The sequence below is a fragment of the Chelonoidis abingdonii genome, chromosome 1 (genome assembly GCF_003597395.2).
Source record: "Chelonoidis abingdonii isolate Lonesome George chromosome 1, CheloAbing_2.0, whole genome shotgun sequence".
Classification (NCBI taxonomy): domain Eukaryota; kingdom Metazoa; phylum Chordata; order Testudines; family Testudinidae; genus Chelonoidis; species Chelonoidis abingdonii.
The window spans coordinates 220,818,841-220,846,418 of NC_133769.1; the positions used below are offsets into that span (position 1 = coordinate 220,818,841).

At 41.5% G+C, this 27,578-nt stretch overlaps 1 protein-coding gene across 1 annotated transcript in view; it reads right to left on the minus strand.

The window, feature by feature from the left end:
* The window catches only part of LOC116823321 (uncharacterized), a 61,583-nt gene that overhangs the window by 27,955 nt on the left and 6,050 nt on the right, over positions 1 to 27,578 (minus strand). Inside the window, exon 2 of the mRNA XM_075059796.1 lies at positions 2,486 to 2,653. The gene's annotated coding sequence lies outside the window, so the exon portion shown is untranslated. The remainder of the gene's footprint in view (positions 1 to 2,485; positions 2,654 to 27,578) is intronic.

A 27,578-nucleotide genomic window follows, 5' to 3' on the forward strand; every position in this document is an offset into this window, starting at 1 on the left:
ATAGTAAGTACTAGGTAGATAAGCGAGTTAGTTAGTTTTGTTTCTTATTTGCAATGTGCATTGTGCTGGAAGGAGTTTAATTGTGCTTTGGTTGGAAGGAGTTCAATTGTATTTTTGCTGAAAGGATTTAATTTGTACTTGTATACTTAGGCTGGGAGTATTCCAGTGTCTATAGCTGAAAACCCTGTACCTATTCCATTTTAAATTTACAAAGATAATTTTACTGTTTTCTCTCTTTAATTAAAAGTTTTCTTGTTTAGAACTGATTGTTTGTATTCTGGTGTGAGACCCAGGAGACTGGGTCTGTTCACCAGGGAATTGGTGGGGAGAAAGAGGAAGGGGGAGAGAGAGGCTAATTCTCTCAGTGTCAGGATTACTTTCTCTCTCAGGAATAGTCTGGGAGGGGGAGAAGAAGGAGGGAGAGGTGAATTTCCTCTCTGTTTAAAGATTCAAGGAATCTGAATCACAGTGATCTTCCAGGGTAACCCAGGGAGGGGAAGTCTGGGAGAAGGCAGGGTGAGGGAAAGGGTTACTTTCCTTGTGTAAGATCCAGAGGGTCGGGTCTTGGGTTCCCCGGGCAAGGTTTTGGGGGACCAGATGTACCAGCACTGGATTCCTGGTTGTGGCAGCGCTACAGGTTCTAAGCTGGTAATTAACGTTAGAGGAATTCTGCTGGTACCCCATCTTTTGGATGCTAAGGTTCAGAGTGGGAATTGTACCATGACAACTGTTAATGCATCCCAAATCATGTTTCTCTTTTGCAGCAGTATCACACTGTTGACTTATATTTAGCTTGGTCCACTAAGACCCCTAGATCTCTTTCTGCCATACTCCTTCCTAGACAGTCTCTTCCATTCTGTGTGTGTGAAACTGATTTTCCTTCTAAGTGGAGCACTTGCATTTGTCTTATTGAACTTCATCCGTTTACCTCAGACCATTTCTCCAGATCATTTTGATTTTGACCCTGTCCTCCAAAGCAGTGCAATCCTCCCAGTTTGGTATCGTCCACAAACTTAATAAGTGTACTTTCTATGCCAACATCTAAATCGTTGATGAAGATATTGAACAGAGCGGTCCCAAAACAGACCCTGCGGAACACCCACCTGTTATACCCTTCCATCAGGATTGGAGCCATTAATAACCTCTCTGAGTACGGTTATCCAGCAGTTATGCACCACCTTTAGTACCCCCATCTAAACTGTAGTTGCCTAGTTTATCGTAAGAGATATCTGCAAGACCGTATCAATGCCTTACTAAAGTCTTAGATATACCACATCCACCGCTTCTCTCCTTATCCACAGACTCGCATCTATCAAAAAAGCTATCAGTTGTCTGACATGATTTGTTCTTTACAAATCCATGCTGGCTATTCCCTATCACCTTACCACTTCCAAGTGTTTGCAGATGATTCTTTAATTACTTGCTCATTATCTTCCCTGGCACAGAAGTTAAACTAACTGGTCTGTAGTTTCTGGGTTGTTTTTATTTCCTTTTTATAGATGGGCACATATTTGCCCTTTTCAGTCTTCTGGAATCTCTCCCGTCTCCATGACTTTCAAAGATAATAGCGTAGAGCTCAGATACCTCCTCTATTAACTCCTTGAGTATTCTAGGATGCATTTCATCAGCCCTGGTGACTTGCAGGCATCTAACTTCTCTAAGTGTTTTTAACTTGCTCTTTTTTTATTTATCTTTCTAACCCTACCCCTTCCATAAGCATTCACTATGTTAGACATTCCTTCAGACTTCTCGTGAAGATCGAAACAAAGACTCTTAGATTCTTGCATTTCCAAGTTTCCTGTTACTGTTTCTCCCTCCTCACTGAGCAGTGGGCCTACCCTGTCCTTGGTCTTCCTCTTGCTTCTAATGTATTAATAAAAAGTCGTCTTGTTTCCCTTTATTCCCATAGCTAGTTTGAGTTCATTTTGTGCCTTTGCCTTTCTAATCTTGCCCCTGCATTCCTGTGATATTTGCCTGTGTTCCTCCTTTGTAATCTGACCTAGTTTCCATTTTTTATATGACTCCTTTTTATTTTGTCATGCAAGATCTCATGGTTAAGCCAAGGTTGTTCTCCATGTCCACTGAAGGAAAGAAAAGAAATAATAGGCTTAATCTGCAGCAAGGGAGAGTTAGGTTAGACCTTAGGAAAAATTAAGGATAGTTAGCTCTGGAACAGGCTTCCGGGGGGAGGGGGGGAGGAGTTGGTGGAAACCCATAACTGGAGGTTTATAAGAACAGGTTGGTGCAGTCTAGATTTATTTTCTCCTGCTTCAACACAGGAAGCTGGACTCAATGACTTCTTGAGGTTCCATTCCAGCCCTACGTTCTTCCGATTCTGTGATTCCAAAACAAACCTTGCACGAACACATCATTCCCTTTTCAGGATTTCACAGCTATTTTTACCGGAATGAGGCATCACACACTTGAGATACAGAAAAGTCACAGTTAAAAAAAAAAAAAAAAAAAAAGAGCAAAATCCTTTTACCTCCCTTTTGAACCTTTCATTTTCTGCAGAAAGTAAGCACCATTCCTCCAACTGCTGCTGGTTCTCAATCTGCACGTTCTTTGTGAGCTGATTAATTTCCTCTGCTCTCTCAACCAGGGATTGCAGCAGATGCACGGATATATCCTGAGATTCTTCTGTCTCTGTTGCCTAGTTTATAAAGTATAACAGAGGGTATTCTAGTTATTAACAGTCTGCTGCTGGCAGCAAAGTGAGAGCTCTAAAGCAGCTGAGACCACAGATACAATGAATGAGTTCATACATTAAATTATGTATTAAAAATATACAATGTAGCTGAAATAGAAGAACCATTTACCATTCGACCCAGTGAAATATGGTATTTTAAATGTCAGGAAACAATTCTTAACTTGTTACCTCTATAATATATATAATAATTAGTGGTTGGTCGCCGTATTTGAATGAACACGTAAACAAGAAGTATAGTTTCAGAATGTTTATATTTCTATGATACAGATTATATTTTTCTTTTTAAGACATCTACATTTGTATAGGGTAAACTTTTAAAGTTGCATAAACAGTTACACAAGCAGAGAGCCATTAAAATTAGATCTCAAAGACTAAATATAAATACAACATCGAAGAATCAATGGATAGAAGTGGGATCTTGGAGTAACACAGTGCATTCAAGATGAGAAAAGAAACCAGTCAAATGAAATTTCTGCTGTGGTTTAACAGTTTTGTTGCACCAAAAATGTCCCTGAAGGTAATGACTGTTAAGCAGATCAAATTATAAATGTATTTTTCTGGCAGATAATCAGTATTCAGGGTATTTAAACACTGTTTGCTGCAAAACATCTTCTAGGCATCAGCATATAATCACACAAACATCATACCATGTCAGACTCTAAATAGCAACTGGAATGATTTATCTGGTTTTTACACACACAAGGTTTATTTTAGCCAAGCTGCTATCAAGAAGGCCCCTTTATTGTTTTGTGTACAAAGACTGTATTTCAGGTTTTTTGTTTTAATCCCGTCCAAACTTAACAGCTGTTTCTTTCATTTTACCTTCATTGTCCTAGTTAGTCACTCTGTGCTCCTGCATCCCAAATTCAGCATCCCCAAAGCTCCTTGTGTGAGGCCATTACCTTCCATTTACTTCCATATCACCCTTTGTGTTAGGCTTTAAACGACACAAAGCACAAGAGATGAGGCTTCAGCCAGCAAGACTGTTGGAGCAGCTGCAGTTGTGGCCTGCCATTAAAAATGTCAGTCAATACCAGGGGGATCAGAGGATCTGAACAGTCGCTTCATAGCAAAATCTGATCATCGCTTCAATGTACAGAGAAGGGGCAGGACTCATTAACCTGAGAAAGCTATTTCTAATTTTGGCCGTCCCCAACATTTATAATCATAACTTGTGTACTATCCAGCTACTTAAAAAGGCACGGTGCAGGGTGATTGTCAGCCTACAACAAAGGAGAATTTCTGCTCATGCTGTTTGGGATACCACCAAATCCAGCCTATTGTGAAAGGTTCGGACTTATACCATTGTCTGCAACAGCAACATTTAGTGCCTGGTCGATTTACTCTATTCATAAATATACAATATGTCTCTTGAGTGTGTGTGCTCTTCACTGCTTTTCTTTTGAGTTAATAGTACACAGGCAAGTACTGCCATTACTCTCGCTTAGGGCTGTCAATTAATCGCAGTTAACTCACGCAATTAACTTTAAAAAATTAATCGTGATTAAAAAAATTGCAATTAATCAGAGTTTTAATCACATTGTAAAACAACAGAATAGCAATTGAAATGTGTTAAATATTTTTGGATGTTTTTCTACATTTTGAAACATTGATTTCAATTATAACACAATATAAAATGTACACTGCTCACTTTATTTTTTATTACAAATATTTGCACTGTAAAAATAAGAAACAGTATTTTTCAATTCACCTGTAGTGCAATCTCTTTATTGTGCAAGATCAAATTATAAATGTAGATTTTTTTTGTTACATAACTGTGCTCAAAACAATACAAAAATTTAGAGCCTACAAGTCCACTCAGTCCTACTTCTCGTTCAGCCAAGCGCTAAGACAAACAAGCTTGTTTATATTTACGGGAGATACTGCTGCCTGCTTCTTACTCACAATGTCACAACAAAGTGAAAACATGCATTCACATGGGACTTTTGTAGCCGGCATTGCAAGGTATTTACGTGCCAGATATAATAAACATTCATATGCCCCTTCATGCTTCAGCCACCATTCCAGAGGATGTGCTTCTATACTGATGACGCTTGTTAAAAAAAGTGTTAATTAAATTTGTGACTGAACTCCTTGGGGGAGAATTGTATCCTGCTCTTTTACCCTCATTCTGCCACATATTTCATGTTAGTCTTGGATGATGACTCAGCACATGTTGCAGATTTGACAAAACACAAAGAAGGTACCAATGTGAGATTTCTAAATATAGTTACAGCACTCAAGGTTTAAGAATCTAAAGTGCCACCCAAAATCTGAGAGGGATGAGATGTGGAGCACGTGGAGCTTTTTCAGAAGTCTTAAAAAGCAACACTGATGTGGAAACTATAGAACCCGAACCATTAAAAAAGAAAATGAATCTTCTGCTGTTGGCATCTGACTCATGATGAAAATGAACATGCGTTGATCTGCACTGCTTTGGACTGTTACCGAGCAGAACCCGTTGTCAGCATGGACGTATGTCCTCTGGAATGGTGGTTGAAGCATGAAGGGACATATGAATCTTTAGTACATCTGGCATGTAAATAACTTGCCAGATGTAACTGTTCTCACTTTCAGGTGACATTGTGAACAAGAAGGGGACAGCATTATCTCCTGCAAATGTAAACAAACTTGTTTGTCTGAGCAATTGTCTGAACAAAAATAGGACTGAGTGGACTTGTAGGCTCTAAAGATTTACATTGTTTTATTTTTGAATGCAGTTATTTTTTGTATATATTTCTACATTTGTAAATTCAACTTTCACGATAAAGAGATTGCATTACAGTACTTGTATTAGGTGAATTGAAAAATACTAATCTTTTGGTTTTTTACAGTGCAAATATTTGTAATAAAAATAAATGTAGTGAGAACTGTACACTTTGTGTTGTAATTAAAATCAATTTATTTGAAAATGTATAAAACATCCAAAATATTTAAATGTATTTATTATTAACAGCGCAATTAATCATGATTAATTTTTTTAAATCACTTGACAGCCCTACTCTCAATAAATCTTTATTAGTAACTTGAAATTTAGGGGCCTGATTCTCACTTACACTGAGGCTTGAAGTAGCCTTGAATGTAAATAAAGCACATCTGAAGATCCCTTTCCACTGCCAGACTAATGTAAAGGAATCTAAGTGCAAATGAGAAAACCAGGCCCTGCATTTCTTTTCCTGTGTTGACTCTCTTTGTTTAGTAAACTATCTTTCTTAGAGTGAAGCTGAAGGTAACTCTTTGTTCATGTACTAATAACTATAATGAAGCTGTTGTTAACGGTATTCTACCCCTTGACCACAGTATTGTTTTAAAATCTACCAGTCACCACCTGCTAACATGAGCATCACTAAAAAATAGTTAAGTAATAAATAGATTTACATTGCTTTGGTTTGGTACAATCAGTGTCGGTTTAATTTTCTCCCTGAGCCCAGCTTTGCACAGACAGTGGATGATGAGGCAGGCAGTAGGACTTGGCAAATTAGAAGCCCTGATTCCTACTTCGATCTCTGAACAAGAAGACATGCTGCAGTGCTCCTGAACTGCTTCTGTAAAGTAGCTTCTCCTTCCTTATGCCCATCAACACACACACAATAAACCCGGTCCACACATAGCCCTTAACAAGAGTATCTTCACTTTTTACCCTGTGTAGCAGCTATTAACTGTAAAGAGGATTCCGCAGCCTTACCTGATCCCTGCAATACGGATGAGCGGCTACTGTAAAGATGTTTTCCCCCTCCCCGTTCCCCCTTGTTCTAAGTGTATCATATTGCTCCCACATCTATCCTTGGCTTTTCCTGCACATTCCCTACCTCCATGCTCCTTTGCTTCTGGTGTGAGAGACAGCAGGCCTCTCTGTAAAGGCTCATTCTTTCTTTCAAGCCCTCCTGCTGTGTGCTTTAGAAATGGAGATGAACAGAAGCTGTTTTTTCCCTTCCCTTTTGTTTTTAATGAGCGGATTTTTCTCAATTTAAGAGGATACATGTATGGATTAAAAAAAAAAACAGAAGAAAAAAACATTTTAGCTAGTTAGGCAGAGGTAGCAGGGAGAGCTGACAACAAGATTTATATATAGTTTTATTACTTTAAAATGTTTATGGGAATTTAGGGCTGACAAATGGCAGTGCTGGAGTCTCAGGTTCTTTGTTTATTCCCATGAGAGGGAACAGCACAGTATGCAACTGTCCCCATGAATTTATTTGCTCCAGGCAGTTTGGGTGCAATCATCTTTCGCTGTATCACTAGGTACAAGACATTAGTTCAATTCTTGGCCTCTTAGCTGTGACAGCCAACCAAAGCCAGTTGTTAGTGGCTTCTTGAGCTCCCCTGTGTACAAAGAGTGGGGACCACAGAGGTCACCGAATAGCCAAGTGATAAAACATTTAATCGTTGGGTGGGATTTTCAAGTGTCACCAAAAGAGATAGGGGCTCAACTCCCACTGAAACCCAGTAGGAGCTCTTCACTTAACTCCTTCAGATGATTTTGGAAATTCCATCCACTAGCAACTTGATCTGTATTTTAACAGTAACCTAGGGTGGAAGCATTCTATTCTATTTCCAGTCCCCCAGACCATGAAAGTCTGAGTTTAATATGTTCCTGTATTCAATAGAAAATGCACTGCTTCTCAGCATTCTCACATACGTGTGTTTTTTACCTTATGAATGTTAGAAACCCTGTCTGCAGATGATGTTGTGCCACTGCCATATGTGCTCTTTGACAATGCTGCAATCATCTTAATCCCATGGTTTAAGCCAGGACTTTCCTGTTTCATTATTGCAAAGGATCCATTAGAGGAGCATTGTGATGCTGTTATTTCTGTCTCTGACAGCATCAGCGTTTCATCTGAATCAAGCAAATTCTGCGGATTAGCCAAGATGACTGCTTGTCCATTGGCATCCCAGCTTCTGAAAGCCCCTCTGACCTTGGGCAGGGTGCAAGCAAACAAGATGCAGTATCTGGAGAATGTTCTAAGTAGGCAGCTTCACCGTGACTTGCTGGTCCAGTGTGTATCTGGGAGTAAATGTCTCTGGAAGTCATACTGTGAGTAGCACCTGGACTACTATTATTACTAATCAGCTGAACAAGTATTTTGAAAGCAACTTCATCACCTATTATATCAGTCACAATATCCTGAGTAGTATCTGCTGTTGGTTTATGTCTTCCATATGTGCCTTCTTGAGCTATGCTTGAGGAACATGCCAAAGCACACTGTGATTGCTTAGATCTCAATGTCTTCCTTTCAAGTGGGTTGAAAGGCTCCAAAGAAGCAAGAGACAACATGCTGTCAACTGACCCCCCTAGTCTATATATGGAATATTTTAAGGCTTCATCCTCATCCTCCTTACTGAGCAAAGTCTGCGAACTTCAGCTAGTTATCTGCCCCAGTGGCTCCCTGAGTCTTAGCTTCCTGGCTCCAGCAGCCATGGCCCACGCCAGATTGTTCTTTTTCTTTCAGAGCAGTATCATCTTTCTGGGCATCTCTGTTCCAGTCTGGAGAAGCCACCATGTTATCATCCTGAAGCTGAGCTCCTTCATCATTCCTTGAGGTCACATCCGATGCCGCGTTGGGCACTATGCTATTCATACTTGTTTAATTCCATGAGGTTTATTACGAACTTGCGATATCAAGGTAGCCAATCAGGAAAAGCTTTCTGCTGAGAATCCTGACAAAAACAAATATGATTGTGTTAAAGTCCTGGAATTTGCCATGGTGCATCTCAGCCATGTCATATTTTCAATGTACAAGTATAATACAAATGTGGGGAAAGGCAATGGATGGAGCAGCTAGCGAAAGAGGCAGGGAGTCAGAATTCTTAGATTTGGTTCGTGCTCTTCCCGCTGATCTCTCATTTGACCTTCAGCAAGTCTCAAGACCTCTGTGATCCAGTTCACTTATGTGTTAAATGGATGTAGTCTGCAGATATGGGAAATCCCCACTATTGTATGAGGAGACAACTCAGTTGCCTTTGGTGAATTTAGCCCTTGACTTGTCTTGAGGTGAAAATCAAGATTTACCAATCCAAAGTGAAGCATAAATTGGTGTTTACTTTGAGGGATGACAAATCTTGAGATGCATCTAAAAGAATAAATGCACCTTTGAAATCAACACAGATATAGGGCTGCATTCTGTAAAGTGTTGAGCTTCTTGGAGATGCTGAGATGAGGGATGAGGGTGATCATTCTTGGAGATGCTGAGATGGGGGATGAGGTCCTCATAGTCTTATCACAAAACTCTTTTCAGCAACCATGAGCCAGGTTATGCAAATATTTACTTCCCTCATAGATAATGTGACAATATTCTTGAGAGAGAGAGGAGGATTATTATTTTACAGAGGGAGAACTGAGGCATGGAAAGATTAAGTGGCTTGATAAGGATGTATGTGGCAGGCTTGAGAACCAAATCCAGGTGGTTTATCATAAATATTAAGGACCAGATTCTGATAGCAGTGTTCACGCTGAGAACAGCTTACTTCATCAATATAGTCCCATTGATTTCAAAGAGAATACTCAGAGTAAGGTACTATTCATCAGTAGCAAGGGCGTCAGAATCTGGCCCTAAATAACTACAGCTTGTAACAGACACGCTCTTTGTGATATGACCCCCGATACATGACTCTCCAGAAGGAAATAATCACAGACCATAGACATTATTAAGACAGCTAGAATGACTTCTGGAAAATGGCTACTGAGGATGAACAAGCTGAAAACTTCTGATGTAAGTAGATCTGATATATTTATGAAATAGTGCTGTCTAATGGCTTTATACAGAAAACAATCATCAAAGTCCTTCAGTAAAATAGTTTGCATACAAATAGTTGAACTTTTAAAATTTGGTTTTAATAAGTTCTGTACTGAAAAACAAACAAAACGCCATCAGCTCCTGAGATATTGTGGGGTATACCACAGTCTTTCAAAGAATGAGGAGGCTCCAGAAAAACCGTGTGATAGCCAGGCATGGTGCTGTCCACAGAGCCAGGAGAGCAACAGCCATTGCACAAGCTCATTAAGTGCAGATGTTTGGGCCCTAGTTCAACAAGATATTTTGTGTGTGTGTGTGTTCATTCCCTTTTAATTCAATGGGACTAGTTGGATGTTTAAAGATAATATTTTGCTCACGTGCCTTCCTGAATCAGGACCTTGGAAACCTATCACCTAGCAACAATAGAATTTAAATTAAGCCTTTGTGATTCTCATAGAGTACAACTGTTTTATTGTATGTCTCAAAGAAAAATGTTTTCTATTCCTTTTTATCTCTGAGTCCAAGCCTGGAAGGTGATGAGACCCCTCAACTGCAATTTCTATGGGTGTTGAGGGGCACTAGCACTTCGTAAGATTGGGCCCTTGACAGTAAGACAGTAGTTCTTAGACTTTTGTACTCATGACCCCTTTCACATAGTCTTTGAGTGTGACCCCCCCCTTATACATTAAAAACCCTTTTTTATATATTTAACACCATTATAAATGCTGGATGCAAAGTGGGGTTTGGGGTGGAGCCTGACAGCTCACGACCCCCATATAATAACCTTGTGACCCCCTGAGGGGTCCTGACCCTCAGTTTGAGACCCCCTGAAGTAAGAGAATCCATTGAAGGAAGCAAAACTGTGCAAGCTAGTGGCCATGCCAGCCCTGCAAGGCGGGGAGGAGAGAGGGGGCAAGAGGCAGGGCTCAAGTAAGGGGCAGATAAACCTTGAGTGAGCAGCAATGCTGGCTCCAGCCTGGGGTGGGGAGGGTGTCAGGCCTTGGGCGGGTGGCTTGGGCCAGCTCTGTGCTGGGTGGAGAAACCCTCACGCTAGCCCCACTTTGGGAAATATGGTCACCCTACTCTGATTTTATAACCAGTTGTTAAGCCTTTGAGCTAGGTCTCAGGAGATCTGGTTTTCATTCCCAGCTTTTCTACAGACTTCCTGCGTCTCCCTCCTCTCCATTTTTTGTGCCTTGTGTATTCAGATTGTAAACTCTTTGGTAAAGGGGCTATGTAAACAGTTCTTAACAATAATAACAGTAACCCCATCTTAATAGCAAAACTTTATGCCAAGGGAAGTTGGATATTATTTTATTTAATAAGCATAACACTTTATATAGAACAAAATGGGATGCTGTCAAAGCAGTAGTTAAAGTGCCTTTATTCTCCCCTTCTTCAAATCAGAAAATAACTACCTAGTTAGGTCTTCCAGTAACGAATCGTTTTATTTTTTTGAAGTAGATAAAGAGTGGATCCTCAAAGATTCATAAGATATTAATTGTACAATTAAATTCTTCTCTCTGTGGGAGAAAATGATAAGCTCATGCAACATAGTAAACAGTTCTCTGATTGGAAAAAAAAGGGAAAGGCAAATGACTTGCTTTTCAAAACAAAAAATGGATAAATAATAACCCAAAAACTGATTCAATAAGAGAAATTAAAGTACTGGAAGACTAAAAGATATTGTAGCTGAATTTGAAATTTACTTTATTTCTATAAGCAGTTAGTTAAAAAACATTAAAGAATTCTTAGACAAGGTGCTCAAGTACCAAGACAATCAGATAATCCTATTCTAGAGAGGAACTTCCAAGGATAATTCATTTATGTTCTTATAATGAAGCTCCTAGATCAGATGGTTTTTCTATTGACTTGTGGGGTTTTTTTTTAAAAGTAGTAATTTTTTGGTACCTGTTTTCATCTGAATGTTTAATGATGGTTTACAATGAGGTTGCTAATATAGGAAAAATTCTAAGGCCTTGGCTACACTGGCACTTTACAGCGCTGCAACTTTCTCGCTCAGGCGTGTGAAAAAACACCCCCCTGAGCGCAGCAAGTTACAGTGCTGCAAAGCGCCAGTTTAAACAGTGCCCCAGTGCTGAGAGCGCGGCTCCCAGCGCTGTAAGATAATCCCCACGGAGAGGTGGAGTACCTGCAGTGCTGGGAGAGCTCTCTCCCAGCGCTGGCGCCACGACCACACTCGCACTTCAAAGCTGCAAGTGTAGCCATACCCTAAGGATAGAGAAAACTGTGGTTTGTAGTGGTTCTATTTCTCTCCTTACAGATAGTGCAGAGCCTGGAAATAATGACTAGCCTAAATCAGAGATTCATACAACATATTTTTGAATATGTAGATCATTTTCATTTTGGATGCTGTAAATACTATTGAGCTAAGTAGCTATCTTTGCAGAAGTTTTCTCCTTATTAAAGTTAATTTGTTGGCAGTATGGCCAAGATTTTCAAGAATGACAAGTGTCTTTGGTTGTCAGTTTTTGGGTACCCAACTTCTGAGGTACCTTGACAGGCTCTGATTTTCAGAAAGTACTAGGATTTTACTTTCTGAAAATCACTGGTCACTTTTGAAAATATTGGTCAATGTTTACTGTGTTCAGAAACACTTAATGATTGCCATTATATTTCTCTTATATTATTTGTCTGTGATGGCTGTGTTTTTGTTTCAGGCTAACTTCTTGTGTTTGCTGAATGACTGAAAATGATGTAGCTATACCACCCTTCTGTGACCTTTATAAAAACAAACCAACAAAATAAAACATTTTCCCAGTGGCAGATTTAGAGTTAGTGGGGGCCAGTGCTCAGCTTCATTTTTGGGGCCACTCCTTGGGACCCAGCCAAGAAAAAGAACATTCTCTCCTATCTCCCCTCCCACCCTATTTTTCATTCTTTTTTCCTTCATCCTCCTCCTATAAGTAATAGGAGAAAATGAAAATAAAGTGAGGTACCTTGATTGTTTTTGTAGTCTAACAGACCACTTGAAAATCGCTGAGGGTCTCAGCAGACCACTTAATGATCTTTCCAAATATTGTTTGTACGATTGGCTAATTCTTGTAAAGCACTTTGGATAAGAGCACTTTATTAAAAAACGTTGGGGCGGAGGGTCTATCCAGGACTTAGGGTGCAGGAGGGGGCTCAGGGCTGGGGCAGGGATATGGAGTGCTTACCTGGGGCGGCTCCCGTTTGGTGCGAGGGGTGCAGGTGGGGATGTGGGGGTGTGTGCAGGAGTCATGGAGGGCAGGGGGCTGGGGGTGTGGGGAGCTACAGGAGTCAGGGAGGACAGAGGGCTGGGGGCATGTGAGAGGGGTGCAGGAGTCAGGGCTGGAAGTGTGAGAGAGGGGTGCAGGAGTCAGGGAGGGCAGTATGTGAGGGGGTGCAGGAGTCATGGCTAGGAGTGCATGAGGGGGTGCAGAGTTAGAGCTGGGGGTGCAGGGTCTGGCCAGGACCTAGGGTGAGGGAAGGGTCTCAGGGTTGGGTCAAGGGGTTGGGGTGTGGAGCACTTACCTGGGGCAGCTCCTATTCGGTGCGAGGGGTGCAGATGGGAATGGGGAGGGTGCAGGAGCTCCCGTTTGGTGCTCAGGGTGGGGGTAGGGATGTGGGGGGGTGCAGGAATAAGGGCATGGGTGGGGGGTCCAGGAGTCAGAGAGGCCAGGGGGCTGGTGTGTGTAAGGGGAGTGCAGGAGTCAGGACTGAGGTCATGGGGGTGCTCCCACCCCCTGCCATGAGCCACTCATGGCAGGGGCTCGGGGGTGGTATGTGTAGGGGGAGTGCAGGGGCCTCGCTGCTTCTTCACTCTCCCCTAATTCCACCCCCTTCTCCAAGGCCCCACCCCTGCCTCTTCTCCTCATCCCCAGAGTGCACTATGGCCCTGCCCCTCCCCCTCCACCTCCCCCTCTCTTCTGGAGCAACCTCAGCACCGGCAAACAACTGTTCAGCAGCTGGGGAAGTGCTGGGAGGGGGTGGGTGGGAACATGGCATGTTCTAGGAAGAAGATGGGAAAAGGCAGGGGATAGGGGAGCTTGGCTGCTGGTGGGGGCAGAGCCTGCAGCAGGAGCCCCAGGAGCTGTCAGAACCAAGCTTCTGCCCCCACAACTGCCAGCCCTAGGGCCCCATCACTGGGGGGGGTTGTGGGGGGGTGGAGCACGCCAGAGCACCCTGTGTTTCACTGTAAATTTGCATCTGTAATTTTCCATATACTTTTCTGTAACCATCTTTGTGGTATGTTATTCAGTTATCTGATATTTTAAAAGTACTCTTAATAGTAATAGGGGAACAAAGTGGTGGGAAACTGCCTGTGAGAGACTTGCTTTTGGTCAAGTCTCATACCTCCCAAGATAAAAAGGAATTAATTCAGAAATCCCGGATAGCAATTGCCTTACTTCAACTTGAGTGGGAGGGTTTTGAAATACCTAGTAAGATACATTCATGCACTTTTATGGTTTTAGCTTAGTATAACATAGAGCTTTCTTAGCACGTTCTGAATAATCTCTATTGTTGTGTCACATTTCATATGAGATTTACCAGAAATGCTGGAGGCTTATACGCAAAACTGTTCAGAGACTGACCATTTATTCAACAAAGCTATTAAATCTTTACACAGAAGAAATGTCCCAGTTTCAACAGATGTTGATGAGGCCATCTGGAAACAGAACTGACTGGACAAATAAGTAAAGTCTACTTCCTTTTATTGCTCCCAACAGAGAATTAACTAAAATGTTCTTTTAAATAAAAGCATCTGGAGCTATTTATCACAAACAGTTTAACAGTGCTACTGCCTATTGAAGTAAAATACTGAAGAGAATTAACTAAAAGCTGTTGTAAAGCAATACCATAGGGAAAGCTTAATTATTGGAGATTTTGCTTCTTTGTGTCTTTCTAAATATTGAGCATTTAGGTAAACACCTGTTGATGCTAGCAATACAAGAGATAATGGAAAAGAATGGAGAACACAGTATAGGGAAAGAAAGTGTGAGCAATACAAGGAGGCGGAAGGAGAGAGAAAAGAAATTGACACTGAAATCAGCACAGTACAAGATACACTATGATCTAGTCAATTTGCATCTTTTTGTATAGATAACCATCCATTTATTTTTTAAATCAGTCTGTGTATTATTTTATTAATAAGTTGCACACAAACTCACATTAAAAATACAAAGAATAAATTATCAGTTGTGGCTGCAAACTAACAAAGGAAAAAGAATTGAAGGTGCCAGTTGTTTAAACTAGCCCAAACCATTAAAAAAAAAAAAAGGAATGGTTCTGGGTGTGTGTGTTTGTATGTTTGGCTAAAATAAATTAAAAACAAATGTAAACATATGTCTGGGTGGTTGCCTGTGAGTGTGTTTATGGGTTTAAAAATAAGTTAGATACCACTATGGTAACACTGTGTCAAAATCCCCTGCCTTCAGAACAGGGTGAGAGCTCATATATACTTAGTTATATTTTCTCTGTCCATATTTTTACAAAATTATTCTGCTTGCATGGTTTTAATTTTAATACTTTAAGTTGTAGACATTGTGATGCTGGTAAACTAGTGCCAGCTCTTGAGAAGACTTTCAGCCCCGGCAAAGCACTGACAAATTCATTGCTGGAAACCAGTCCCGCTCATCCGTGTGTTAGTATGGTTAAGATGGATACTGGACTTATAACTATGTGTTTAGACTTTATGAAATGCTTGAAAGCTGCTTCATGAATTAATCCTACTTATGTCTGTATCCTATGCTATAAGGCAGTGTTTCCCAAACTTGGGACGTCACTTATGTAGGGAAAGCCCTTGGCGGGCCGGGCCGTTTACCTGCCACATCCATAGGTTCAGCCGATCGCAGCTCCCACTGGCTGCAGTTTGCTGCTCCAGGCCAGTGGGAGCTGCGGAAAGTGACACGCGCCAAGGGACGTACTAGTGCAAAATGCTAAATCCCTATGAAAGCCATTACTGCTTGCCCATTGGGAAGGCTATCAGCACTAAATGAGCCATTGTGGGACACCACAATACAAAGACTTTGCTACTTGTCCCTGCACAGCCATGAAAGGGCAACGTGCAAAAGGGCTTGTCCCATCAGCTTGAATTCTGGAAGAAGGAAATAAAGATAGAGGACAAGAACATATTTGATTTCTTTGCTGTTTAGACTCTCACAGGGCTGGATCTATGAAACAGAAGCAGAGATCCCCACGGTCAACCTGGGTTAGCCCTAAAAGACATCCAGACACGTAACTACAACTCTGTCACCTTGTGGAACCATAGACCGTAACTCATTTGTGTTTATACGTTTGCCTGCTTTAACCTGTAAATAACTCTCTCATTTCTTTTTCCTAGTTAATACATTCTTAGTTAGTTTGTAGCCAATCCTATAGCAAGCATTGTCTTTGGTATGAAATCTAAGGTACCGATTGACCTGTGGTAAGTGACTGGTCTCTTGGGACTGTGAGCAACCTGAATATTTTGTGATTTTATGTGTACAGCAACCAACTATCACTAAGTCCAGCTTGCTTGGGCGGCAAGATAGACTGGAATGCTCAAGGGGACTATCTGTGACTCCATGGTAAGACTTATAGTGTTCTAGGAGATCACATTTGATATCGGGTTGGTGAAATCTAATTATAGAATATACAGCCAGTTTGGGGTCTCTCCCCTGCTTCTTGACAGTCTGTCCTGAGGTTTACACTCACCATCGTGAACCACTCCAGACAGCATGGTACGTACATCACAAGTGTTTTCTCAAGTCATTATTACAAAGGGGTATTATGAATATATAATTTATATGATACATGTGTGACAACACACATACAGACAATACAAGCATTTTCTCTCTTACTTTAAAGTCATGCATAAGAAGAAAACTGATGTGGTACTTAAGTCAGTGGACAGAGCCCCCAAGTTCCTGTGGCCACAACGATAAGAACAGATTCTGATGAGTCTGAAGTTAAATAAAATCTTTTAGGATCTTTGTGAATATACCAACATCATCTATTTATTTTGGTTACAAACACATACGCCCCCTACAGAGCCAAATAAAATAATTAAGATAAATGGAGTGACTTACTGCCTGTATTAGATAAACAATTGAGCAAAGATGGGCAAATGAGGTGAACTGGCTTTTAAACATCATTAACTGGTTTTACACAAAAACCAATCTGCATACCTACTGGGCTGCATCTCTTCTATATCCTCTCAACTTTTGTATTTGCTCACTCTCTTTTAAGCTTATAAGAGGTATTGACAATCCTGTTTTAACTTTTTATTATTATGCATGCGGCAAAGCTTGTTACTGTATTTGTAGTAAACATTTGGATTTACAAACATCCCTTTTTTCTTATCAGGTCTCTTTGCAAGTCTTTTCAAACACTTATCTTTTTATATTGTCGCTTTTCTCATACTTTTAGTTGCAGTTTGTTTTCATTTCTAGGGGTGGTAGTACGTATCGGTCATTGGTTTAGGGTTCTGGGCCATATGTCAAATCCTTTTGGTTTCCCTCTGTAGGTAAGGAGGGCCTTGGAGAGGTCACAAGGGTCTGGACTAGGGCCCTCTCTCACTGGGATGTTTTTGGTTAATACTTAGATTCTAACAGACTTTTGTTTTTGTTTTTGTTTTTTACAAATATCCATTTTTTTCCTTTAGCCAATCTCTCTGCACATATTTTTAAGTCCCCTACCCCTTTACATTTTAGCCTTTTCATTCTTTTAGCTGTTTTCTTTATCATTTCTACTTATCAACCATTGGTTCTGGGCTATACACCTAATGCTGTTGGTTTCCTTCCTGAAGTGAAGAGGGCCTTGGGGATCTCAGAAGGTTGGGTCACGAACCTCTCCAATGAAAACATTCTGGAGCATTTTAGTTATTTACAGAGATACACCTTTTTCTTTATAGGTCTCTTTGCACATAGTCATAAACATCTCTCTTGCTTTACATTTTAGCTTTTTTTGTACATTGAACTGTATTTTTTTACCACTTTGAGAGGTGGGGCCATAGGGGCGGGGCCGTGGGACTTCCGGTTGAGGACCGAGTGTGAGACAAGGGTTAAGCTGGACTCTGCAAGGATAATTTAAGTCATGTCATCATCATGTCCTGTGACAAAATAACTTTCTATGACATCAAGGTGAAGCCGGACTTCCAGTGACAATATCATCCTTAACTCATCCATCAATCTCTTTGACATAGAGGCAATTTACTACTCTGGTGACTCTGGGTATATTTTACCTTAGTTCCTCAGGCTGTTTGGGTAAATTATTCAGTCTGGAATTACTATACAAATTTTGAAAAATTCTCAGAAAAAAAAAAGTCAAACTGCAGAAGATTTTTAGTCAACAAGGAATAGAGAAACCTGGATTTGGACAGAATCCTTGAGTGTTCTTTGCTGGATCTGCAATACATTTATACCAGAATCCTGAATGGAAGTGATAATGTGTCTCAGTTTTAGTCGCTAAGGCTTGTAACCAGGCATGTTCATATCACTTCTATAGTTTTATATTAGAAGACACAAATAGGAGTGGGTCAGTAATTAGCTGAATAAAAGTTTAAAAATAGAATTTATTTAATTCTGGATCTGTCTGTACATTGGAAGTCAGAGAGGACCTTTATTTTTCAAAAACCATGAAACACACTGCAGATGTAACCTGTCTAATGGTTAGACCGAAACAGAGAAATTAGAGACTTGTTGCTTAGCAATTGAAAGAGCTCTTCCTTATACACCGAGTGGCACTGTGGTTTCCTAAGAATAAATATAGTAGGTGAGTTTGACCTTTAATACTTAATATTTGGAAGAAGATAAAGCCTTTATCTTTTTCAAGGCTTTCCCATCTAGCCTAGTAATGACATGCAGTTCCCTTTCACAGAAGACTTAAAAATCAATACAGTGTTGCAGAATTGTTTTGGTACCTTTCCCTTTATTGATTAGACTCCTTTTAGCATTTAAACCTCTGAAATATTTATTACTTTTCAAACTTGTTTCTATAGTATGCTTCTCCAGTCTTTACATTTATTAATCTAGAGGTAAGTTATTATTCCAAGACATAAGTTATTTCTGTGCTGTTGTGTATATACCAACATTTTTCTTAGTTAATTCTGAACTGTTCCTCTCAGCCATTGTATTAAGCTCATTCTTAAGAGATACATGAATTGTCTTCAAGTACAAAGTGTATTCACATACAGACCTATTAAAATATAAAATAAATTGCCAAACTAGATCATTATATTTGGTGTCTTCATTCTACAAAATGCAAGACATTCTGGGGCCCAATCCTGCAGAACATTTCTGCATGTGATTAACTTTAAGCAGTGAACAGTCCCAATAGGGTTCTATTCAGGATGGGCTTATCTCCCACAGAAGTCAATAAAGTTAAAACATATGATTAAATGCTTTTCCTCAATAGAGATGATTTCCTGGATCACGGCCAGTATCTAGTTTCTTAAGAGGACTGAGCCTTAGTTTTTTTTAAATTCATCTGCGTTGAAAAGATGGGCATATTTCAGGAGAATTCCAGTTGCTTTGACAGAACAGGTACATCATTTAAGGGAAATCATTTCACAGCTTGTTCTTTTGGCAGATTACCACAATTGTTTGTTCTCTGCAGAAGTTCATGAGATAAATGAAAATGTGTTTCTGTTCCAGAAAGAATAAATGCATACTTGGTCGGAATCTAAAGACAGTCTGTCCCTTACAAAAATCAACAGTCAGCATTAACATGTAGGAAAAACACCAGCAGTGGTTGGGTGCATTGTAGCCAGATCAATGGATGTCATCAGAGACTGATAAAATGTCTGTGAATTACAAGATAATAAATTCATTTATGTTTAAAGTACAAGAAAACTATTTAGTAGTTATTCCTTTTGTTGCTGTTCTGTGGAAGCTGAGAAGGCTGGTAAGCCAGTAAACTATTCTCCTCTGTATAGTTTCTTCTAAATAAGATGTAAAATCAAGGTGCTGTCCATTCACAGTCAGTAAAGATTTCCTATGACTGTCTGCTCCAATTCCTTGTGCTGCATCCTTTAAATATTTGTACAACATTCTTCCAACAATGACTGTAAAATCCTCAGTGGAGGGACTATATCTTTGAGTACATAAGTCCATCTGTGGGGCTATATATGTTTATAACATGGATCGGCAACCTTTGGCACGCAGCCCTCCAGAGTAAGCACCCTGGCGGGCCAGACCAGTTTGTTTACCGGCCGTGTCCACAGGTTCAGCCGATTGCGACTCCCACTGGCCGTGGTTCACCACTCCAGGCCAATGGGGGCTGCGGGAAGCAGCAGCCAGCACATCCCTCGGCCCGCACTGCTTTCCGCAGCCCCCATTGGGCTGGGATAGCAAACTGCAGCCAGTGGGATCCGCGATTGGCTGAACCTGTGGACATGGGGGTAAACAAACTGGCGGGCCGCATGCCAAAGGTTGCCAATCCCTGGTTTATAAAAATAAAGATCTTTTTGAAAGAGCATTAACTACTGTGTCCTAGTCATGTTCCAGTTTGTTTAATTATATCCTAAATACCCCATGCAATTTCAACTTTACATCTTATTCTAAACCAGGGGTCGGCAACCTGCGGCATGCGTGCCATAGGTGGCACATGAGCTGATTTTTAGTGGAACTCTGCTGCCAGCTGGGGTCCTGGCCACCGGCCCACCCAGCCCGCTGCCTGCCTGGATGAACGGACCCCAGGCTGGCAGCGGGCCAAGTGGGGCCGGTGGCTGGGACCCCAGACCGACAGTGGGCCTAGCAGCTCACCCCACTGCTGGTCTGAGGTTTCATCTGCCACTTGCACTGCCAGTCTGCAGTTCTGTCTGTCGGCCCCTGTAAATGTAAAATGTATTACTGGCACGCGAAACCTTAAATTAATGAAGACTTGGCACACCACTTCTAAAAGGTTGCCGACCGCTGTTCTAAACTATCATGTAAGGTTATCATATTTTGTTATAATGCTGTCTTATTCCACACTAGAGGGTGGCTGCATTTCCATGCAGGAGGAAGTAAGTTGTCTGTCAAGCATTTTAGTATCTTTCAGAATCAAAGATGCTATGGCTAATTAACTAAGTAAATGTAAGATAATTTTCCATTTTTATCACAGTAAAATTAGGCATTAGCAATACTGTTTGTGTGTCTAAATTCTCCCTCATCTCATTAGCCAAGTACAACAGCAGGCAATGAAATAAACACCTCTGCAGGCTATGTACGTGATTTTAAATTGAAAAAGGTTTATTTTTTTCTTTAACTAGGGCAGTTGAATGGCCCGAACCACTGCCCAATATGGAGCTGGCAATTTTAAGCTTGTGCTTAGTAGAAATATGGTGAATTAGCCATTCACCTTTGAAAACCAGGAGGAGATTATTACAGTGTTTGTAGACCTTACTCAAAAAGAGCAACTCATAATCCAGCAGAGGAGTGACTGACCAAACAAACACCTTGGAGAAAACTCTTAATTTTGTATTCACCAAATTCATAGCAGCCCACTTGCCAGCTGCCAAATCCTCAACCTCATTCCTCACCAGCGAAAAGCCCTTGATGAAATTCCCTGTACAGGCCTTTCTCTTTGGTAGAGAAACAAAGCTCACTCCCCTTTCCCTTATGACAGCCTTTAGGGAAGTTGTGAAGCCTCAATACATATGTTAGAAAATGCTGCTAGTGAGGCAATCCCAGCAGTTAGTTAGCAGCTCCTCTGGATCGCAGCATCTTCGATGCTGACAGCTTTGTTCCCCGTCACTTGTGAGCTCATCACACTAAGGCTCCGAGATCTAAGAGTGAGGCACAGAACTAAGTGCTATAAACCAGCCATACTTAATGAACTGAGCATTCATGCAGCACTCCCAAAGTCTTGTCCCAGCATGAACTGTGTTCACCTCACTGGGAACATTCTCCTCTTTGTTGATCCAGCCCTGATCAGAAATTCAGAGGGGCTGTCCTCAGGGCAAGGGCATTACGTTGACTTTTCTTTTTCTGCATTAAATAAGCTGTTGAACCATTTTCTGCCCTTCTACTAGGGTGACCAGACAGCAAATGTGAAAAATTGGGACGGGGGTGGGGAGTAATAGGAGCCTATATAAGAAGAAGACCCAAAAATCAGGACTGTCCCTATAAAATTGGGACATCTGGTCACTCTACCGTCTACCTACATTGTTTTAGCTCTCTTCCAGGGGTAGGCCACTGGCAAAATGCTCCCTCTACTCAAGAGCAGTTCATATCCCTTTTCCCCTAATCCTAGTCCATGTTCTTGGCAAACATTTTGCAAATCATCTCTTTAAATTCAGTCCAATTCCAACTAAACAATGCTGAGATACACCACATTCTCCTGTATCTCCTGCTCCTATAAAGTAGCCAGCCAATCACGCAGCGGCATAGACAGCTGCAGTGGCACATCAGCCAGCAAACAGAGCTGTAAACAGGGGAGTTTCAAAGGGACTTCTCTTGGAGGAGCAGGTTTTTGTATTTTGTGTGGAGTATTTTGTAGTTATATGTGTGGAGGCTGGTAGGGGCAGTGTGCTGGGAGAGAAGCTGAGCCCTGTTTAGGGGGCGGGGCTTGTCTGCCTAGGGTCCTATAAAAGTAGCCAGCCAATCAGGCAGCGGCATAGACAGCTGCAGCGGCACAGCAAACGGAGCTGTAAACAGGGGAGTTTCAGAGGGAGTTTACAAGAGGAGGTTGTGAGGGAGACTAAGAGACCTAGGCAGAGGAACTGACAGGCTAGTGAAGGGAGTGGGTGGTGGTCTGCCAGTGTTCTGGTGCCTGTTGGGTGGTTTTTTGTTTTTTTTCTTGGACTAACAGGTTTTAGGTGGGAAGGCTATGACCGATACAGAGGCAGCAGTGAAAGACACAAGGAGGATGACTGGATGTGGAAGCTGCAGCATGTACATGATCCTGGAGGGGGTACCTGAAAAGAGTTTTGTCTGCATGAAGTGCCCCCTGATAAAGCTGATGGAAGAAAAGATTCGAGGACTGGAGATGCAGGTGGAAACTCTGGTCAAGTTTAGAAGGGGGTTCGAGCAGATGATGGAGGAAAGACATGAGGAGGCTGAAGGGATAAGGCTCCAGACTTGTAGATGGAAGCAGTTACCTAAGAATCTGAGGAGGAGACTGCGGGCTTGAGGAGTAGACGGTGGAAGCATGTGACTAGGAGACCAGGCAAGAAAAGACGGTGCCAGCCGAAGTCAGGACTAGAACTCAGAACATGTTTGCCAGAGATATTGCGAAATGAGAAGGGGCACAGCAGGTGGTCGCTGAAGAGAGAAGGCAAGAGAAAAAGAGAAAACAGCTAGTCCTACACGCGAAGAGGAGGAGTTCAATGAGACACACCCAAATATGGACCCCCGAGAGGAATACGGGAAGGTTGCGGAGGATTGCAACGGGTGAATAGGATCGGGAAGGACTTGCAGCACTAGTGGAGTCAGGAGATAGCGACCGAGAATCACACTGTTCACCAGGCGAAAAGCAGTCTATGTGTTGGGGAATTCCTTACCTGAGAAGTAATAGACAGGCCTGTAAACTAGAGCTGGTATTCAAAGGAGGGGGAGGGGGGGAAGGGGGGGGGGGGGGGGGGGGTGACAGAAGGTGTGCTGTCTGCGGGTGTAGATACAGGTATGCTGGACCTCAAGCTGAAAAGCGATCCTAACGGCAGTGGGAAGAATCCGTTGATTGTCCTTTCATGTGGGACGAATGATACGGTGATTACTTTGTTCTCACTTATCTTTTTCTTCGCTGGAACGTTCAGTGGAGACTATGCCCAGACTGGGAGACACTTAGGAATCGAGGCTCAGGTGATCTTCAGTCGGATTCTGCGTTCCTAGAGAATGGGCACACAAAGTGTGTGACAAGCATTATGGCGATCAACAAGTGCTCAGGCAGTGGTGCTTATAGAGGGTTTAGATGTACGCACTGCGCAAGCATTATGGACAGAAGACTTGTTCTCTCGGGACGGACTTATCAAATTCACTGGTAAGGAGGAAATAGACTTCTAGGAATGGAGGGCTCGCTAACTGATAGAGAGCTTTAAACGTAGGATTTGGGGGCAGTGGCTTGGGAGATGTCCAGTATCTCCATGCCGGCATTCAACCTTTGAGAGGGAAGAAAACAAAGTAAGAGGGATTACCCGTGGATAGAAGACATGACACAGAGGAAGGGTAGTGTCATACCAGGTCTATACGGTGATGCTTTGGTGGTAGAATGGTTGTGCCTAACCGGTAAAGAGTAGTCAGTAAGCCAAACGCCAAAAATTAAATGTCGTGTACATAATGCGAGGAGTCTAGTAACACAAATGGGAGGACTAGAGATACGTGTGCGAGGAAGTTGAAACTTGGATATTTATAGAGATTAACAGAAATGGTGGAAGTATAGTCATTGACTGGAGTACAGTATTGAAGCTATGTGCTGTTTAGGGAAAGACGCAATAATAGGCAAGTGGTTGAGTCGCATTGGATATTCATTGATGAGTTAACTTATGAGATATAAACGTGATGGAATGTGATAAGACAGAGTCTGTGCAGGCAAAAATCACTGGGAAAAGAAAGCTATAGAGCTCCCCGGAGACAGCTGCTTGGGGGTGCGTTACAGACGTAGATTCATTTGGATATGATAGAGATTCTTTTAAGTTTAATGAGAAAACTACGGGAATTGTGTGATCATGGAGACTTAACTTCCAGACTTAGACTGCGAGGACAAGTTGCTAGTAATATAAAGGGCTTCAATTTTTTCTGGATGTGATAGCTGACTGCATTTCTTCCACCAAGTATCGTTGAAGACGCAAGAGGGATTGCAATTTAGATTTGGTTTTGGTGGTGTGGGCTCATAGAAGAAATTCGGTTTAGGGACAACTTGGTTCGATGATCATTAGCTAGATTCATCAACTAGATGGAAGATAAACAAAATAGATCTCGGGCTAGGTTTTTTATTTTCAAAGCGGCAATTAAAAGAATTAAGGAATTAGTAGGAAGTGGATTGGACTGAAGAGGAACGTGTGGATCAAAGGCGGAGGAGGCCTAGAATTATTTTAGGTCGAAGTTGCAGAAATATCAGAAGCCTGCTATCCGCAGAGAAGAGGCGAAAAAACCCATGCAGAGTTGCAGACCATAGCTGGATGAGCAACATCTTAGAGAGTGATTTAATAAAAAGCAGAGCTATACAATGAGTGAAGATGGGCAGGAATTTAACAAGGAAAGCTACCTTTAGTGAGGTCTGAACATGTGAACAAATGAGAAAGCTAAAAGCCAGTAGAGTAATGGACCTTGCAAAGGAAATTAAAGACCATAGTGTAAAATTTCATAGCGATATAACATAAGAAAGAAAACAAAGAAAGAAGTGGACCGCTAACACATGGGATGGACTTGGAGGTTAAGGATAACCTTAGGCATGCGGCCAATATCTAAATAAATACTTTGGCCTCGTCTTTAATGAGACATATGAGGAGCTTAGGATAATGGAAGATGACAATCGGTGAAGGGATCATGGAGGTAGATATTACCACATCCAAAAGTAGAAGCCAAACTTGAACAGCTAAATGGGACAAAATCAGAGGCCCATATTCTTCACCCAAGAGATATTATAAGGAATGGCACATGAAATTGCAAGCCCATTAGAAGAATTTTAATGACAGTAAACTTCAGGACTTACCGTCGACTGGAGAATTGCTAACATAGTTCCTATTTTAGAAGGGAAAAAAGTGATCCGAGTAACTTAGGCCGTTGTTAGTTTGACATCTGTATTATGTAAGGTTCTTGGAAAAAAATTTGAAGGAGAAAGTTAGTATAAGGCATTGAGGTCAATGTATGGGACAAATTACCAACTGGTTTTACAAAAGGTAGATCGTGGCCAAACCAAGCCTGATTCTCTTCTCTGAGAAGTAACAGCTTATTTAAGACAAAGGAAATTGCAGGATAGATCTAATTTACCTCGATTTCAGTAGCATTGGACACGTCCATCATGGGGAATTATTTTAGTATTAATTGGAAAGATGGGATCAAATATGAAACATTAGAAGAGTAGTAAAGGACTGTTATGTTAAGGGAGACTACAGGGTTGTACTAGGGATGAACTGTCAGCGTGAGAGGAGGTTACATAGTGGAGTTCTCAGATATTTGGGACCGATCTTATTTAATCCTTTTTATTATTGACCTTTGCACAAAAAGCGGAATATCTGTCATAACTAGATACGCATAAGTATAGAGGTTAAGTTTCTTTTACCTGGAAGGGGTAAACCAACACCTGACCAGTGCGGGACATCAGCAGAACTGGATTGTTTAAAGTCAGGGGGGCGGAATTTGTTACTTCTGTGTCTTTTTTGTCTTTCATCGGCGTGATGTAACAAGCGTTTCCTCCTAACTCCCTCCTTATTTCACATTATTATAACCAAAAGTCTGTGAGTACAAGGACCCCCACAGCACATTGGCTATAGGGAGCTTTGTGGTTGTAGAATAAGATGTGGATGCGCTGTTCGTCTTTATTTTGGTTTCTCGGCTTATGGGAGTAAACAAGTTTTCCTCCTACTCCTCTCTTAATACTTTTATAAAATCTGTAGGACAAGGAAACCAAAGTAAGCTCGGACTATGATGATCTTTGTGGTGTTTCACATGTATTGTGATTTTTGGACGCGTTTAATTGGGCTATCTTTTAAAGCAGACTGTTTCTTTATATCTTTTATAAGCAAGAGCCGTTGTGAGTTTCTTAATGCAAGATTATTGTTGTTATAATTTTTTTCTTCTTTTTTGATATAAATTTCTCTTTTTAAAGTGTGGAAGTTTCTTTTTTCCATAGGGAGCCAAAGGGAAGGGAACAGCCAGCTGTGGGCTAGTTTCCTATGCTTCAGGGAAAGATGCAGGCACGGGAAGGCAAGCCAGCTGTTGGCATTGCATCTCAATTGTCCTGAGAGTAAGAACGCTTATCTTTGGGAAGCAGAGGAAACCGGTTTCTTGATACTCGCAGGCTCGACAAGGCAAGCCTGAGAAGGAGGGGGGAGAAGGGGTTTTTCCCCTGCTTTTAGCAGTCCAAGGCCATTTGGAATCGGGTGTCCCCCCCAGGAGGTTGGGACACCAGAGGGAAGAGGGGGTCAGGCTCTTAATTAAATTCCTGACCGATGGTGGCAGCCAAATACCAAGCTGTAGTGAGCTTGGGGGAGTTTCAGGTAAGCCCCAACTCTTGGACGCTAAGGTCCAGGTTTGGACAGGACCAGGCTTGGACGCTAAGGTCCAGGTCTGGGACTGGGAGGCTAGATTACCACATATGCTTAATAAACTTTGCGGATGACACACTGGAGAGGTATTGCTAACACAGAGAGGACTGGGATATCCTACAGGAAGATCTGGATGACCTGTAACTGGAAACGGAGTAATAGTAATAAGATGAAATTTAATAGTGAAAGTGCAAGGTATGCATTTAGGGATTAATAATTAAGAATTTTCAGTTATAAATTGGCGAAAAACAATCAGTTGGAAGGAACAGAGGAGGTGAAGGACCTTGAGTATTGTTGATCACAGGGATGACATGAGCTGCCAATGCTGATATGGCCATTAAAAAAGCTAATGCAGATTTTAGGCTGCATCAGGCTGTCCCTCGCCTGCAGCGTATATGGGATCTTGGAGCATAATTACTACACAGGTGGGTGCCAATTATCTCTTTATTAAAGGAAAAAGGAGTTGGTGGGAATTTAACAATGAATACGAAGGGATGGGGTGTAGTAGGGTGTTTACATAGACTAATGATGGGGGGGGTTCTTTATTGACAAGTGTAGGAGTTCTAACAGTTGGGGTACAATAAGTGTGGGTTAGCACACCATGGGATACAGTACAGTTAATAAGCAACTCAACTTTATATAGGAACAAACTCTAGATACAGTGTGGAATGCAAAATGACCAAAGACAATCAAAATAAAATGGTAGCTTCTTTGTAAAATGGTCAACAATCTTAGATAGAATGTATTAAGTGTATGTGCCTTATACACAATGTAACACAATGTATCAATGCAAATACAAGTATATCAGAAAGTGTAGGCAACCAAGGAGGTGTTATAATCACAAGTAAAATGTGAATCACCAGTGCAATGATACAATATGGGTGATAAGTGAATTATGCAATGTAGAAAATTACGCTCTAATTTGTGAGGCTGTGATAGCAAGAGTGAACCTAAGGCTGGGTCAAGAACAGGAGGGGGGCGA